General features: G+C 38.5%; 1 pseudogene; it reads left to right on the top strand.

Annotated features, from left to right (window-relative positions):
- LOC110295091 overlaps nt 1-6,222 on the top strand; it is an 11,675-nt pseudogene extending 5,453 nt beyond the window's left edge.
- The last annotated feature ends 5,594 nt before the right edge of the window (nt 6,223-11,816 follow it).

The raw sequence follows: 11,816 nt of genomic DNA, 5'->3' as shown, positions 1-11,816 counted from the left end.
AGCACTGACTGCTCTTCCAGAGGTTCTGAGTTCAATTCTCAGCCACCACATGGTGGCTCACAACCATCTGTAAAGGGATCTGATGTCCTCTTCTGGTATGTCTGAAGACGGCTAGAATGTTCTCATATACCTAAAATAAATAAATTATTCTTTAAGAAAAAAAAAGTTTTTCGCTACTCTGGGTTTTTTGCCTTTCCAGATGAATTTGAGAATTGCTGGAGATTCTTTTTCTTATATGTCCAGTAGGGATTTTTTCTTCCTTTTGAAAAATATCTAAATACTCTTTATATCAGATATCATATCATATCATATCATATCATATCATATCATATCTATCTATCATTGATGTAGATCTCTCTTTATTGATCCATATATGTATCTCCTCTTGATCTCTATGTCATCTCTGTCTGTCTTTCTGTCTGTCTACTTATTCCCCAAAGGTTTCTTGTGTGTATATTCTGGCTTTCAATTATGTGTTTTTATGTGACTCCTGAATATGTGACTGAATAGATCTTTGTTCATGTACTTTATCTTGGGCTCTTTTCCTTCTGTAAGTTTTGTCCTATTTCGATGTGTTAATTTTTGTTTTACTTTATTATGTTTTATTATATTATTATCCTATACATACCTCTTTGTTTTTTGATAAGAGGGAGAAAGAGTGAAGTCTGGATGGTTAGAGAGGTGACAAAGATTAGAGGGAGGAGAAACTGTATTCAGAAAATATTGTGTAAAAAATATTTTCAATAAAAAGAATTTTAAAAGAAAAAGAAAAATTTCACAGACTCACACTGTTTCCTGTCATCGAAAATTTGGGAGCACCCAGGTGTATGTTATCTATCTGAGATGAAGAAAATGAAACAGGTCATATCTGGGACTGAGTTCTGAGTGTCTCACTTGTATAATTTTTGTAAGTGATTTTATATCTCCCAGTCAAGTGTTATGTATCTATAAAATGAGTTTGGAGCCGGGGCCTAGCAAACACAGAAGTGGATGCTCACAGTCAGCTATTGGATGTATCACAGGGCTCCCAATGGAGAAGCTAGAGAAAGTACCCAAGGAACTAAAGGGATTTGCAACCCTATAGTTGGAACAACATGATGTACTAACCAGTACCCCGGAGCTCTTGTCTCTAGCTGCATATGTATCNAAAGATGGCCTAGTCGGCCATCACTGGAAAGAGAGGCCCATTGGACTTGCAAACTTTATATGCCCCAATANAGGGGAATGCCAGGGCCAAAAGAATGGGAATGGGTGGGTAGGGAAGTGGGGGAGGGGTATGGGGGACTTTTGGGATAGCATTGGAAATGTAATTGAGGAAAATATGTAATAAAAAAATATTAAAAATTTTTAAAAAATGAGTTTGGAATTCACTATGTTGTTGAGAAAAATCAATTTGGAACATGGTTTTGAAAATCGTCTGTGGCATCAAAACAAAGGGGATGGAACAGACCTTTTAAAGTCACACTGTCAAAAAGTTCTTTTCATGATTATGATATCTGGAAAGCTTATGGTCATAAATGGCAAAATAATAATATTTCCTTCTATTCATGGTATTTAAGAAAGTATAAAGTCTACTTTATTCAGTAACCCATGAGACACTCTGCTCAAACCATATTAGGCAGTTTGAAGGGAACTGCCAAGTAACAAATATTGCAACAAAATTGCCAAATCAGCTTAGTACTCTCCTTCTTTTAACCAGGAAAAATAGTACCTTGCTTGGATAAAAATAAGGTCAGAATCTTGTGTTATAAGCAATAATTTGAGTAGGTTCTGTCTTGGTGTCTTTAAGGTCCCTTTATATTATATATTGATAAATAATAACAAGGTGTATTTCAACTTTTAGAAGTAAAAAATATATTCATGAATGTTTCTTATAGGAATCTTAGAAAATGCTTTTCCCATCCTATTTTACAAAGAAGGCATTGGCTCTATAAAACTATAATGCCTTCCTTAGGTAAATAGGTCAGACTTTAAATTTCCCATGGCTCTTATGCCAATGTTAAGATTTTCTGATCAATCGTTCCCTTAGAGATTTCTCACTTAACACAATTGCTGCGGGGCATGTAGGAGTGAGAGAGCAGAGTTAGCCAGAGTCAGGCTGACTTTATGACAGGCTGCAAACCATAGTTTGGGGGACCTAAGTTTCTGTTTCCTAGAACTACAAAAGTTCAAACAAGTCATTCCAGAAAAAACCACCCCTCACGGGCAAACAATTAGAAAACTTTCCTACCACCTAGCCTGAGCTAACCTCAGGGGCACCTAAGCAGCTGCGCCACCAGCCAATCAGGAGCTCCAGAAGGTGCCTCACCACCTAAATTGAGCCAAGTATAGTTAATCAGTAAAAGTACCCCCAAGTCCCCCAGAGCCTTAACCAATCACAAAGGCACCTATAACCTTGAATATAGGGCCAAGAAATCAAGGGAAAGAAAGGTAAAAGTCACCCACTCCCACCTTAATAGGCTGTAAATTGCCCTGCAGAGTCTACATGTCTGTCTTCCATCCTCAACTATGGTAGGCCCTTGCATGCAGGTTCTTTGTAGAATGAATGCTCTTTGCTGATGCATATTATTTTAGTCTGGGGTATTATTTCTTGCAAAACCTGATTTTTGCAAATCACAGACCTTTGCAATATATCCCAGTAAAATCTTTCAAGCAGTATAAAATTGCAATGTGATCACATTTTAGTTTTCTTCTAATTAATGATTATGAAAAAGCAATGTGTTCTCCAACATTTTTTACAGGAAATACTATTATGTAGTATACAGGTAAATAAAACAAATTATTTCCAAGAACCCATGTACATTTGTAACTAAGCAACCTATTATTAAGAAATTTTAGGCAAGGTTGTTTTCTCAGCCAATTTCTCTTACTGGCTGGCAGTAATTTGCTGATACAGAGAAAAAAGTAATTATTGTATTATTTATCTTTAAAAGTAATCTTGTAAAAATCTTAAAAGGATCACAAATCTAAAATTTTTCCCCACCCCCAAATCTAAACTTTTATATAAAAATCTGTCATCTCTACCTTAAGTCCTCACAATGCATACCTACTCATCAGCAATCCTTAATAAATTATATCAGGAAGCTGAGGACAAAAACTGGTTATAAGAAATCGATTATCACAAGTCTAGCCTCAGTGAGAGCCACATCAGCTGTCATTGTTCTTGTTCACTTACCATAAATGGTCCCTAGCTTAAATAATAAGAGTGTGCCTTTCTGAACTTCAAAATTGTTCCTAAGATTTTCTACATAAGAACCAGTCGTAAAAACATTTCAACACAGTTTCACTAAAATTTTTAATTTTCCAAATGTTTTCTAAGGATGGTCATTGTTGACGATCTACATTCTAAATTCTTTTCTAGGGTGGTGATTGAATCATTAATCTGCTCTAGCAGCGATGGTTGAAAGAGATCAATCATTATTATTGTGAGTGCCAAAGATATTGTCCAGTGGGGGACTGGAAGCCCCCTCAAATTTTTATATAATTCTTAGATTACGAAGCATGTGATGGCAGCAAGCAAAACAGAACTCCACAACAGTATAAGTCCTCATGGCACGTGGTCCTCTGTGTCTTGTGTCTGGTGCTGTTTGTATTCTCATGTTAATTCTGCTGAGGAGTGGATCGCTTACTCAGGTGGTTTCTAGTGAACAGTATCCCCATTATAACAGGTCAAATAAAGCATAGAGCCTGTAATTGGACAGTGGAAGGAAAAGTGAGACTGGAGGTCTTAGAGAGTGGAAGAAGGGAAGGGAAAGGATGGAGAAAGAGGAGGTGGAAGAAAGATGGAGCAGAACCACATGGCCTGTGGGATCCGCAAGTAGCAAGGGATAGATTAGTGTAGAGGTATATCTGCCTAATCTAGGCTTACAGTTTATATATACAATAATTGAGTTCTGTGATTTTTACCTGAGTTCCTAGGATTGGAGATTCCTACAAGTCATGTCACACTGAGGTTCACCCATGTGGCAGTTGAGCTGCATTTCATGAATTCTAAAGCCGTGTGTTCTTTCTCCTCTAAGTGTCTGTGATTTGGGAAGAATGAGATCTCAGACTCAAATAGTATGGGAAAGCAAAGAGAGTTTATTCTGCAGAGAACCTGCCTGCAGGGGTCTACCACACTTCCAGGAGGGAAGACAGACATGTAGACTTTGCAGGGTTGAGTTAAAGCTTGTTAGGGTAGGAGTGGGTGACTTTTACCTTTCTTTCCCTTACTTGGTTAGCTCTCTCTCCGGGAGTGTGGGTTCCTTTGTGATTGGTTATGGCTCTGGGGGATTTCGGAGACTTTTACTGATTAACTATACCTGGCACAAGATAGGTGGTGGGGTAGCTGCTACAGCTCCTGATTGGCTGCCCATTAGGTTGGTTCAGGTTAGGTGGTAGGGTAGCTTTCTGGTTGGCTGCCTGAAAGGGGTGTTTTCCTGGAATCGACTTGTTTTAGACTTTTACAGTTCTGAAAAACAGAAAGTTAGGCCTAGTCTTTCAAACTGCCAGTTTAAAGCCTGTTATGGAGTCAACATGGCTCTGCTGACTGACTTGGTCCTCTCAAATGCATTCACATCTCATGTAAAATTTAAAAGCTCTTTGTTAACCACACTGGCAAATTCTTAAGCAACAATGAAAGCAAGAGTTTATTTCTTAGAAGTATAATAATTTGGCCGTGTGTGTGTGTGTGTGTGTGTGTGTATACATATACATTATATATATATGTATACATATATACATATACATTATATATATATGTATACATATATACATACATACATCATATACATATATGTACACATGTACATGTATGTAAATGTATATATTAATGGTATGTGCTATATTTTATTGTGATATATTATTATATAATATAATTATACACACTATATAACCTTCAGTTTTGTCTTAATAATATTAGCAGAATATAGTAATGAATATTTGCAGAGAATGCTATGGACATTAATTCTTCACAATAAAATTTTATAATCACTTAATGTTTTACTTCATATGTAAGTTTCATTAAAAGTAACTACTGACAATTCATTGCCCTCAATGTTCCTTTATTCTGAACATCTGCGACCCCTTATTATTTTCTTTTTTAAATATCTAGAATTTGACTACTCACATCAATTTTCATTATTGCCTCCTCTTTCAGGCAACTAAAAACTAGATGGGATCTAAGACACTTAAAATGACCTGTTGAGACAGGCAGACTCCATTCTCTGTGTTGGAGCGCAGTAAACAGTGCTTCGGTGCTCCAGGCTCCTAACCACTTTCGTCACAGTGATGCCAAAGCGGCGGTGAGGACGGGAAGAACCCAAGTCGGAGCCAGAGACCAAGAAGAGTAAGGGGGCAGCAAAGAAAACTGAGAAGGAAGCCACAGGAGAGGTCCCTGTCCTGTATGAGGACCCTCCAGATCAGAAAACCTCACCCAGAGGCAAATCTGCCACACTCAAGATATGCTCCTGGAATGTGGATGGGCTTCGAGCCTGCAATAAAAAGAAGGGTTTGGATTGGGTAAAGGTAGAAGCACCAGATATCTTGTGCCTCCAAGAGACCAAGTGCTCAGAAAACTAACTCCCGCCCGAGCTTCAAGAGCTGCCTGGACTCACCTATCAGTATTGGTCAGCTCCGTCAGACAAAGAAGGATACAGTGGTGTGCTCTTACTTTCCTGCCAGTGCCCACTAAAAGTCTCTTATGGCACTGGTGAGGAAGAACCTGATCAAGAAGGCCGGTTGATTGTGGCTGAATTTGAGTCCTTTGTCTTGGTAACAGCCTATGTTTCCAATGCAGGCATTGGGGGGGGGGGAGGGGGGGTGGTAAGACTGGAATACTGACAGCATTGGGATGAAGTCTTCCGAACATTTCTAAAGGACTTGGCTTCTCGAAAGCTTCTGGTGCTATGTGGGGATTTCAATGTGGCTCATGAAGAAATTGACCTTCATAACTACAAAGGAAACAAAAAGAATGCTGGCTTTACTCCTCAGGAGCGCCAAGGTTTTGGGGAATTGCTACAGGCTGTACCATTGGCTGACAGCTTCCGGCATCTCTACACCAACATTGCCTACACTTGCACTTTCTGGACTTACGTGATGAATGCCGCTCTAAGAAGGTTGGTTGGAGCCTTGTTTACTTTTTTGCTCTCCTGCTCTCTTTCACCTGCATTGTCTGATAGCAAGATCCGGTCCAAGGCTCTTGGCAGTGACCACTGTCCCATCACCCTTTACCTAACGCTGTGATACCCTCCTGAAGTAGCTTACTGCCTGGGAGACCTCCTGTCCCCCAGAGAAGTCTGGTGTGTTATCTCTTCAGGTGTTTGGTTCTGTAATGTGTTCCCCTCATTTTAAACATGAAACCAAACTTCTGGTTTCCTTTAGACAATCCAAGTGAAATAAAAGGCCCTAATAAATAAATAAATAAATAAATAAATAAATAAATAAATAAATAAATAAATAAATAACTGTTGGCTTCATCTGCTCCATTAGAAATTATTTATTATTTTTAATTTTATTTTACTATTTTTATTTTTACTATACTCTAGTGAACTAGAGTAGGTGTGCATTCAGAAAGAAATTGTGTAAGGAAAAACAAGTTGTGTAAGAAGAAAGCATTTTCTTTTTTTTTTTTCAGATAACACTCACTTTTTTCCCTTTTTTTCTTTTCTTTATTTTTTATTTATTTATGTTACACTTTAATTTTTTATTAGATATTTTCTTTATTTACATTTCAAATGTTATCCACTTTCCTAGTTTCCCCTCTGAAAATCCTCTATCCCCTCCCCCCTGCTCCCTAACCCACCCACTCCTACTTCCTGGTCCTGGTATTCCCCTGTACTGGGGCACATAGAACCTTCACAGGACCAAGGGCCTCTCCTCCCACTGATGGCCAGCTAGACTATCCTCTGCTACATATGCCACTGGAGCCATGTGTCCCACAATGTGTTTTCTTTGGTTGGTGGTTTAATCCCTGGGAGCTCTGAGGTTACTGGTTGGTTCATATTGTTGTTTCTCCTATTGGGCTGCAAACTTCTTCAACTTCTTGGGCACCCTGTGTTCCGTCCAATGGATGGCTGTGAGCATCCACTTCTTTATTTGTCAAGCACTGACAGAGCCTCTTAGGAGACAGTTTTATCAGGCTCCTTTCATCAAGCTCTTGTTGGCATCTGCAAGAAGTCTTGGAAGGAATTATCATTATGGGAGAATTGAAACAGAACTTTAGATAATGCACTGTACCAGCAAACACTGATTGAATGATGGTTAAAGACAATGCTTGTTGCAGCTTTCATTTTGGCTGCCAAGGAGGATTCAGGCTTATGAGGATAGAATAATTGAGAATATATTTAAAATCAAATTCACAAACTGCTTTTTAATAACTCTTTTGTATGAGTATTTACTATATACATAATATATGTATTAATTCTATAAGAATTATGTTAGATATACAGTTTTGACATGAGAAATGTCAAAATCAACGAGTGAGCGGTCTGGTTGTGTTTAGACTATTGGGAAAACCTAGATATATAGTAACTATATTTTTAATTCATATTTCAAACCTCAATTATGATGGATGAAGTTTACTTCAGTGTACCTTTTTGAACCTACTGATTATGTGAATATATTTAAAGAATATTACAATTTAAATACATATTTTAAATCAGGAATGTAGACTTAGCTTTTTAAATTTTAAAAAAATTTATTTTATTTTATTTTTTATTAGATATTCTCTTTATTTACATTTCTTTTATTTGTTGTTTGTTTTTTGTTTTTTGAGACAGATAGCCATGGCTATCCTGGAACTCACTTTGTAGACCAGGCTGGCCTGGTCTACAGTCAGAAATCCACCTGCCTCTGCCTCCTGAAGGCTGGGATTAAAGGTGTGCGCCACCATGCCAGGCTCTTTATTTACATTTCAAATGTTATCCCCTTTCCTGGTTCCCCCTCTAAAAACCACCTACCTACTCACCCTGCTCACTAACCTACCCACTTCTGCTTCCTGGCCCTGGCAGTCCCTTACATTGGGGCATAGCACCTTCACAGGACCAAGGGTCTTTCTTCTCATGATGACCAACTAGGCCATCCTCTGCTACATATGCAGCTGGAGCCATGAGTCGACCATGTGTTTTCTTTGGTTGGTGGTTTATTTTCAGGGACCTCTGGGGGTACTCGTTCATATTGTTGTTCCTCTTATGGGGCTGCAAACTTTTGCAGTTCCTTGAGTACTTTCTCTAACTCTTTCACTGGGTACCCTGTGCTCAGTCCAATGGATGGCTGTGAGCATCCACTGTAGACTTAACTTTTAACCATTATTTAAGCATGTATGTAAAGAATCATGTTCATAGAGATTCTGAGCAGAAGTTTCTACTGTTCTGTATTAATCAAGCCTGAGCCCTACTTTTCATTTCCCATTCCAATACTCTACTTAAGAGAAGGAGAACAGATGATATTTTTAATTACTCAAAATTTGTTTATAGCATATTTTCCAAAAGTTTAGCATTTCACACTTATGACACAATAATAGGTGGGATGATTACTTTCATTTAAATAAATACCAAAGAAAATGATAACCTATAAAACATAGCAGCAGGTTTGTCTATCTGTCCTGTCTCAGACCTAGGTTACAGCAGCTTCCTGACACCCCTGCAAAAATAGAGAATCCATGAACTTCAAAACAGAACTTCCTGAAACTACAAGAAAGTAGCTCTCCCAATCCCAGAAATATTAAAATACTTAACAAGATACAAATAGATTTATAAAACAGGGTAAAATGTATCACATATATTTCCTGCTTTCTAGTGCCATCTTTATATCATGGAAAGACATAGGTCCAGGCGCCTGGGCACCATATAAAGGTTAATTGAACAATGAATTCCTTGATGAGCTGAAGAGTGCATCCTGTAATGACTATCCAAAAATTTTTAGTGCTTAAATTTCTTCTAAGCAGACACACATAGTGACATGTTCATTTGCTATAAATGGCTTTTGGTGTCAGTGAGCTTCTAGACAATTTGTTCTTTGTAGCCGGTACCTAGCCTTGCCATTTGAAAAGTTTCCCCCGGGGAAGCCCTGACTCATGGCTCTTATTTTAGCTACAGAGAATTGTCTATTCCAATACAAACAATCATCTATGCTTCAAACTTATTAGACTTAAAAGTAAATAATGGATTAGTGATTTTAAAAGTAAAAAAAAAGTTTAAAATATGAACAGAAAAAAGTTAAAACAAACTACTTATAGATAAGACATAGGCTAACATGGGTGAACATGTGGGTGAAAACTGGGCACAGAATGAATCTAATAGTCTTGAACAAGCCATAGAAAAAAGAAATCAGGTCAGGCTATCAGGAATTAGATGGCAGAAAACGCTGACTCGAAATTGAAGAATTTGGGGAGGTAAAGATTATGATAACAACCCTATAGATTGTCATGATTATGTTCTTACACATTTGACATAATCCAAAGATTGTATACCTTAAAGTGTATGTTTTATTCTGTATAAATGATTGCCAGTGAACACAATACCAAAAGAGGGGGCAAGTGGAGCATATGTTGTCATTAAATTTCCTAGTAACCCTGACTTTTAAGTTTTTAAGTGAACTTAATATTCTGAGAACAAACTAGAGAAACAAAAATAAGCTTACTTATTAGGTAAGCACTAATACATCATTTTTATACTAGAGATTTCCTAAAATCTTTAATTTTTAAATTTTTTATTGGCTATTTTCTTTATTTACATTTCAAATGTTATCCCCTTTCTTGGTTTCTCCCCAGAAACCCCCATCCCATCCTCCTTCCTCCTGCTTCTAGGTAGGTGTTCTCCCACCCACCCATTCACTCTTACCTTCTGACCCTGGCATTCCCTTACACTGGGTCATCGAGTCTTCACAGGAGCAAGGGCCTCTCAGGACAAGACCATCCTCTGCTACATATGCGGCTGGAGTCATGGGTCCCTCCATGTGTACTCTGGTTGATTGTTTAGTCCCTGGGAGCTTTGGGAGGTCTGGTTGGTTGATATTTTGTTCTTTCTATGGGCTTGCAAACCCTTTCAGTTCCTTCAGTTCTTTTTCTAACTCCTGCACTGGGATCCTATGCACAGTCCAATGGTTGGCTGCTAGCATCTGCCTCTGTGCTTGTCAGGGTCTGGCAGAGCCTCTCAGGAGACAGCTATATCAGTCTCCTGTCAGTATACACTTCTTAGCATCCACAGTAGTGTCTGCATTTGGTGACTGTATATGGAATGGATCCCCAGGTGGGGCAGTCTCTAATAACAACCTTTCCTTCAGTCTCAAGTCCATACTTTGTCTCCATATTTCCTCCTGTGAGTATTTTGTTCCCCCTTCTAAGAAGGACTGAAACATCCATACTTTAGTCTTCCTTCTTGAGCTTCGTGTGGTCTGTGAATTATATTTTCAGTATTCTGAGTTTTTGGGCTAATATCCACATACCACTGAGTGCAAACAATGTGTGTTCCTTTGTGACTTGGTTACCTCCCTCAGGATTGTACTTTCTAGTTCCATCCATTTGCCTAAGAATTACATGAAGTCAGTTATAGCTGCCTCATATGAGGTTATGCCAGTGCCTGGTAAATACAGAAGTGGATGCTCACAGTCATCTATAAGATGGAACACAGGGCCCCCAATGGAGAATCTAGAGAAAGCACCCAAGGAGCTGAAGGGGTCTGCAACCCTATAGGTGGAACAACAATATAAATTAACCAGTACCCCCCAAGGCTCGTAACTCTAGCTGCATATGTAGCAGAAGATGGCCTAATCGGCCATCACTGGGAAGAGAGGCCCCTTGGTATTGCAAACTTTATATGCCCCAATACAGTGGAATGCCAGGGCCAAGAAGCAGGAGTGGGTGAGTAGGGGAGCAGGGCGGAGGGAGGGTATAGGGAACTTTCGGAATAGCATTTGAAATATATATAATAAAAATAAATAAATAAATAAGTACAAGAAGTCATTGTTTTTAATAGCTGAGTAGTACTCCATTGTGTAAATGTACCACACTTTCTGTATCCATTCCTCTGTTGAGGGACATCTAGGATTCCACCTCCCACCAGTCAGAATGGCTAAGATTGAAAATTCAGGTGACAGCAGATGCTGGTGAGGATGTAGAGAAAGAGGAACACTCCTCCATTGCTGGTGGAATTGCAAACTGGTACAAACAATCTGGAAATCAGTCTGGAGGTTCCTCAGAAAATTGCTCCAACATATAACAAGGACACATGCTCCACTATGTTTATAGCACCCTTCTTTATACTAGTAAGAAGCTGGAAAGAACCCAGATGTCCTAAAATCTTTATAACTGTTAACTCATTGTATTCTCATTACAACTCTGTGAGGTGGATGATATTACTAACCCCACTTTTCAATGAAGAGACCCAGTAAAAGAGAAGATACGGGGCTTCTTAGGACCACCTATCTGATCAATGGCAGGAGGATCATTTGAGCTGTCTGGTTGGCTTAATAGCTATGCTATGCTGCATGGAATTTTTAAGTCTTTTTTTTTTTAATTAATAAAATTTGGGTAACTTTTTTTTTTTTTTTTTTTACAAAAGGCCAGCATGGCTTTCCTCTGAGAGGCTCTACCAGCAGCTTACTGAGACAAACTTGTAGCCAACCAGTAGATTAAAGTCAGAAACCCCTATGGAAGAGTTTGGGGAAGGATTGAAGGAACAGAGGAGGATTACAATCCCATAGGAACAACAGGAGGAAAGTAGAGATCCTAGTCTAGTCCCTGATTTTAGTGGGATTGCTTCAAGTTTCTCTACATTTAGTTTGATGTTGGTTATTGGTTTGCTGTATATTGTTTTTATTATGTTTAGCTATGGACTTTG

This window comes from Mus caroli, chromosome 1 (genome assembly GCF_900094665.2).
Source record: "Mus caroli chromosome 1, CAROLI_EIJ_v1.1, whole genome shotgun sequence".
NCBI classification, from domain to species: domain Eukaryota; kingdom Metazoa; phylum Chordata; class Mammalia; order Rodentia; family Muridae; genus Mus; species Mus caroli.
The sequence above is the reverse complement of the archived record's forward strand: the minus strand, read 5'-3'. Positions and strand labels throughout refer to the sequence as shown.